The sequence below is a fragment of the Grammomys surdaster genome, unplaced genomic scaffold (genome assembly GCF_004785775.1).
Source record: "Grammomys surdaster isolate TR1022 unplaced genomic scaffold, NIH_TR_1.0 133, whole genome shotgun sequence".
Lineage (NCBI taxonomy): Eukaryota > Metazoa > Chordata > Mammalia > Rodentia > Muridae > Grammomys > Grammomys surdaster.
The window spans coordinates 15,003,961-15,010,544 of NW_021604591.1; the positions used below are offsets into that span (position 1 = coordinate 15,003,961).

General features: G+C 47.9%; 1 non-coding gene across 1 annotated transcript; it reads left to right on the forward strand.

Annotated features, from left to right (window-relative positions):
* Nucleotides 1–1,420: 1,420 nt before the first annotated feature.
* Nucleotides 1,421–1,561, forward strand: LOC114617013. Its single transcript, XR_003710729.1, has one exon. It is a non-coding gene; the product is annotated as a small nucleolar RNA SNORA48 (small nucleolar RNA).
* Nucleotides 1,562–6,584: the final 5,023 nt, after the last annotated feature.

The following is a 6,584-nucleotide window of genomic DNA, read 5'->3' on the forward strand; positions in this document are numbered from 1 at the left end:
CACATAGTGGCTCACAACCATCTGTAATGGAATCCAATGCTTTTTTCTGATGTGTCTGAAGACAGGTACAGTGTACTCATATACATTTTTAAAAAGTGGGGGGCTACTGATGATCAAGCTGTGCATGGAGGCAAAGGCAGTCAGGAAACAAGGGATAGAAGGCAGAATGATTCTGAGGTTAGCCTGGTCTACATGGTGAGATCCAGGCCATCCAGGGCTAAATAGCAAGATCTTGTCTCAAAAACAAACAAATAAACAAACAATAAAATAAAAGTCTGTCTTTCTCTCTTTCTTTTTTTCTCCCTTCCTTTCTTCCTTTCTTTTTCTCTCTCTCTCTTTTTCTTTCTTTCTCTCTTTCTCTTTCTCTCTCTTTCTTTCTTTATTTTTCTTTCTTTCTTTCTCTCTTCCTTTCTTTTCTTTCCTCTCTCTCTCTCTCTCTCTGTCTCTCTCTCTCTTCCTTCCTTCCTTCCTTTCTTTCTTTCTTTCTTTCTTTCTTTCTTTCTTTCTTTCTTTCTTTCTTTCTTTCTTTCTTTTGACAGTAGTTCACTCTGTAACCCAGCCTGGCTTTGAATCCATGTGACCCTCCCACCCGTACTTTCAAACACCATGATCCTAGGCATGAGTTGCCCTGCAGCTGAGATTTCACCAGCCTTCAATTCTCTTTCCTTTCAGGATCTCAATGCTCCTCCCCTGCTTTGATGCTCATTCCCCTCCCTGACCACCTTTAAACCTTCCTTAGCTCCCACGCTTAGCCTGCTTAGAGGTATGAGAGTACCCCAAAGGATGTGTGGCCTCTGGCTGGAAAAGCCTGTTTACTACAGTCATCCAGGTCACTTATTGGAAACATATTGGACCTTAGCTAGGTTGGGTTGGCTCCGCACGGTGCAAAATAACAAATGCTTGCCTCTGGTTTTTGTTGTTCTTATTTTTCTTAGCATCCCATGTTGCCTAGGCTGGCCTTGAATTCATCATATCCTGAACTCTTGATCCTACTGCCTCTACTTCCCAAGTGATGGGATTATCAAGTATGCACCATCATATCACTTCTATAGTGCTTGGGATCAAAGTTGGGGCTCCCTGAAAGCTTGGCAAGCCCTCTATCAACCAAGCCCTAGCCTCAGCCATTTCAGAAGGTTTACAGCAACCAAGAGTGAGAGGACAGGAGACAGTGTTACTTTTTCTCTGTTCTCTTACTTTGTGTGAACATTTTACAGCAACAATATTGTAGTGTACCATTGTAGTGTGCCTTTAATCCCAGCACTCTTGGGAGATAGAAGCAGGGCAGAGTTAACGATGGGGGCAGGCAGATCCTTGTGAGTTCAAGGTCAGCCTGGTCTACATAACAGAGCTCCAGGATAGTCAGGGTTACATAGTAAGGCCAAGTCTTTAAAACAAAAACAAACAAACAAAAAATTTTAGATCCCCTTGTCAATGGGCAGAGATACCTTGTTGGTGGTGGTGTTCTTATATCAGTCGGGGCAGAATAGATGGCTGCCCTTTGCTCATACTAGCCTGATGCCTAGTTTGGTGGCCAAAGCTGTTTTATGCCTAGGACACATAAGAATCAAATCAAATCCAGGCAGCACATTGTGGAACTAGGAAGACAGAGACCTGCGTCCTGTCATGCCATGTGGTGTAGGCAGGGAAAGACACCCACAGGCCTGCTTCTGCCCCAAAACCTGGACAGGCCATAGACACCCATATCCCTGCCTACCAGCACGCAGTACATAGAGGGAGGAGAAAGACAAAGACCTGCAGACCACCATGCTGCTCACAGACCTGTCTTCTTGTGGATGGCCCAGGCCAGGTGTGGACACTCATGCGCCACAGCACAGTTGGAGGTTGTCACCGAGGGGCTGTCCAGCCTGCAGCAGAAGCCACTACAATGTACAAGTACGTGGGGGACAGAGGAAAAGAAAGAGAAGTGGAGCAGCTTGAGCATGCTGTGAACAGACACCATGACCAGGGCAACTCTTATAAGGACAACATCTAACTGGGGCTGGCTCACAGGTTCACGGGTTCAGTCCATTATCATCAAGGCAGGAACATGGTAGCATCCAGGCAACCTGGTGCAGGCAGGGTTGAGAGTTCTACATCTTCATCTGAAGGCTGCTAACAGAATACTTATTTTCAGGCAGCTAGGAGTAGGGTCTTAAAGCCCACACCCACAGTGACACACCTACTCCAACAAGGCCACACCTACTCCAACAAGGCCATATCTCTAAATAGAGCCACTCCCTGGGCCAAGCATATACAAACCATCACAAGCGTTATGTAGAGAGATGGAAGTGGAGACTTGTGGGTGGAGAGGAGTAGACTTTTGTGTATGAGTGGCCAACCCCACCACCTAGGGTCATGATGAAGTCTGAGCCCAAGCTGCTGCTGATGGCCATGTCTGGGTGCATGGCTGTACAACATCAGGGGTAGGTGTGTTGATGTCCATGGCTCACGTTACCACTAGAGAACACGGGGACATCCCTGGTAGGGGCAGCTTCAGGGGACCATGTGGATATTCAGGGGCTGTGCAGAACTGGCCCTGCCCCTTACTGGCTGTGGCACTCAGGAGAGCTGGCATACTGCTCATCGGTGGCAGCACTTGGGGGAACGGGCCCTGTTCTATGCCTAGGCAGCATAGTGGAGCAAGCCCTGTGGCAGGGGTGTGGGTGAGCCAGCTCCAAGGGCACGAGCATGGGAGAGCTGAGTCCGCCATTCATCTGTTGTGGGGTAGCAAGGGTGCAGAGATGACTCCCCTTCCCCTTGCCTCCTATTCCCCACCTTTCACCTCTTCTGGCAGTTGGGAAAGCTGCCCACAGGGGTCATGACCATGGGAGAGCTAGCAGCGAGCCCTGGCCTGGACAGCACAGCAGAGCTGACCCTGGTGATGGGGTAAAGTGAGCTGGCCCTGAGGTCGAGAGCATGGGAGAGCTGGCCCCACCATTGTCTGCTGTCAGGTAGCATGGGTGTGAGGGTGATGCTCTCCTGCCCTCCCATATTCTCTCTCCACCTGTGGTAGTTAGGAAAGCTGGCCAAGAAGGCATGAGAGTGGGAGAGCTAATCCTGCCATCTCACTGGCTGTAGCACTCTAGAGACTGGCCCTGCACCTTGCCTGGGCAACACAATGGAGCTGGCCCTCGAGGCAAAGGTGTGTATGAGCCAGCCCAGAGGGTGTGAGAGCAGGAGAGCTGGCCCAGCCCCTCACAAGCTGCTGCACTAGAAGGGGCAAGCCCCACACCATGACTAGACAGCATGGGGGAGCTGGCTCTGAAGGTGTGGGTGCAGGTGAGCCATCACCCGAAGCATGAGAGCAGAACTGGCCCTACCTCCTGCTGGTGGCAGCACTGAGTGGCCTAGCTGGAACAATGCAGGAGACTTTGCCCTAGTGTTGCAGATAAGAGAGAGGTAGGGGATGACCAGCTCAGCTACCACCAGGTCCAGGTCCAGATCCAGATCCAGGTGTGGGGCCAACTGTCCTGTGCTCAGCTCACCTTGCCCCCACCACCAGGACCAGCTCTGCTATACTGTTCAGGCAAGATGCAGGGCCCACTCTCCCAGATCCAGAGTTGGCTCACCCCAAAATCTCTATCATTTCTCAATTCTTGGAGTACATGAAAGGAACATTCCTGCTGATCCAAAGCTGTAGGATCTCCATGACACAGGGCAACAACAGGATAACTGGGAGGAGGCCCTATGAGTATTGATACAGTGTTGATGGTTGATGGTGTCACAGAAGCCAGAAATCTCAAACCAGACCAATGACTCATTGCAATGAACATTTTGCAAGTGAAGATGTGTAGTTAGGGGGATCTACTTTGGGGGGCACTGTGATGCACTACAGCTTCCATGATGAGATGTTTTCTGTGCTTTGTTGTTGTTGTTGTTGTTGTTGGTGGTGGTGGTGGTGGCGGTGGCAGTGGCGGTGATGGTGTGTGTGTGTTTATTTTGGAGGGAGGTTCCAAGGACAAAGATATAAGGGGTGGGGAGATGAGTGGGACTGGTGTGCATGATGCTAAACTCACAAAGAATCAGTAAAAAGTAAAGATAAAATAAATAAATAATAAAGACATTTTAAAAGTGAAATAAATTAGCTGGGCAGTGGCAGTGCATGGTCTTAATCCCAATACTTGGGAGGCAGAGGCAGGTGGATGTCTGAGTTTGAGTCCAGCCTGGTCTACAAAGAGAAAGTTCCAAGACAGCCAGAGCTACACAAAGAAACTCTGTCTCAAAAAACCAAACCCAAAACCAACCAACCAACCAAACAAACAAACAAAACCTTCTTAACCCCTGATATAAACTGGAGAAGAAGATACCCCCAAATCTCAAGCCATGCTGAAGAATCATTGTCTTCCTAAGTGGTACCAAAGTCCACCTCCCTCCTGGCACCTGCTATTGTCCGAGGCTGGGATTGGTAGCTGGGTTCTGGCTGCAGTCTGGGATCCCATTATCTGACAGGAAGCTGATGGAGGAAGTTAGCTAGTCTACCACGTGCATGGAAAACACGGTGAGGAGACAAGCTTCATTCTACCCTCAGGCTTGTTGCAGCAGAAGGGGCCTTGCTTTGCTCTGCTAGGGAGAGGCAATGAGAAAACGAGATGAGGGGATTCAAAGAAGAAACAGGAAAACAAATGGATCAGGAGAATGAGTGAGAGAGAAGAGGGAAGATAGATGGAATGCCAAAGGGCTGGGGAGACCGTGGAGAGGGGGAGACTCAAGGTGGAAGGAGTGGGCGTGAGAGAAGAGGGCAGGAGTGGGAATTAGACTCTTCTTTTAAAATATTTAGTTTTTAATAATTTTATAATGCAGCAAATTGTGGTCGTAACCATCCCTTCCCAGGCCTCTCCTCCTCACACCCTCCCTCACCTTCATGATCTCTTCTTAGTTTATCTCTTTAAAAAAGTGTATGGGTGTTGTGTTTGCACGTATGCTGACCCATCGTGTATGTGTCTGATGCTGGAGGAGGCCAGAAGAGAGTACTAGATCACCTGGAACTGGAGTCACAGACAGTGGTGAGCTGCCATGTGGGTGCTGGAAAATCAAACCCAGGTCCTCCCAGAAGAAAAGACAGTTCTTCTGCTGAACTGAATTTAGCCCTATAGTTATTTACCTTTTTCAAAACCTATGGTGGTGTTTTGAATGAGATGTTCCCCGTAAGTCTCAGGCATTTGAATACTTGGTCCACAGTTGATAGCAATGTAGACTTTGGAGATTGTGGCCTTGATGGAAGAAGTGCATCACTAGAGGGTGGGCATTGAGGTTTCAAATGTCTGGTGCCATTTCTAATACATTCTAGTATAGTTTATAGTTTCTTTATAGTTGCAGGTATGAGCTCTCAGCTGTTCTTGCTATCATGCCTCCACTTGACCATCAGGCAGACCCTAACATTTTGGAAACATCAGCCCCAAATAAACTGTTTCTTCTATAAGTTGCCTTGGTCTTGGTGCTTTATCACAGCAATAGAAAAATAAGATACCTACTATGTGTATCACCTATGTGCCTATAGTGTTAGGGCTGTCCTTTGAGCATGGGTAACTTGCCAGAGACCAGAACACTAACTCTTCCTCTCCCAGCACCCATGAACTGCCAATAGCTCCTCAGTTAGGGGTGGGGCCTATTGAGTCCTTTCCTGATCCCTGGTAGAGTGTTGACTAGCTTGACCTCATGAAGGCAGAGTTGTGAGTTCATGGGTACCTCAACCACATCATACCCAGAAGACATTAGTCCTCAGCAGTCCTTCCAGGCCCTGGCTCTTATAATCTGCCCCATCTTCCATGTTCTTTCTTGATGTTCCTTGAGGGAAGAGAGCATGATACAGATGTTTCATGTAAGGCTGTGCAGTCCACAACCACCCTCTGTGCTTTGCCCGGTGGTGGCTCTCTGTATTAACCCTCTGTTTGCTGAAAAGAAGTTTCTCTAATGAGGGCTGAGAGCCCTGCTAATCACAGGATTTTACATCTGGAATTTCAGGCATTTGAGACACAGAGAGGAAGGAAGACACAGAGTGAAAAGTCAACCTGGTGATAAGTACTATTTTAATTTCGGCATCACCTAAGAGGAGAGGATAAACACACACTAGTTTCTTACCAAACATCCGGTGTTCAGAATGCTTTGCATTCTTGCCTGAGCTATTTGAAAAAATGCAAAAGGTCTATTGCTGCATATGAAGTTCTCCCAAACATGGCAGCTTACATGGAACATTTATTGTCTCTGATAAGTTTGGAGAATCCATGAATCCAAGGGCTGCTTGGTTGGGTGATTCTGGCTGAAGGTTGTCATGAGGCTGCTTTCTATAAGGTAGGATCATCCAGTTAATATCCTTTCAGGATGGCTCATTCTCACTGGCTAGAGACCTTACTCCTTGCCAGCTGAGTCTCCCCACGAGACTGCTTGGGAACTCTCATGACATGGCAGCTGGCTTCCCCAAAAGAGCCCAGGGTAGAAACTAGAGTATCTTTTATAGTTTAGCTTCAGAGGTCACAGTCACCAGTTTTTTTCATATGCTGTTGGCCATGTAGACAATCTGTCTTAAGGTTTCTATTGCTGTGATAAAATAGCAAGACCCAAAGCTACTTGAGGGGGGAAGGGTTTAT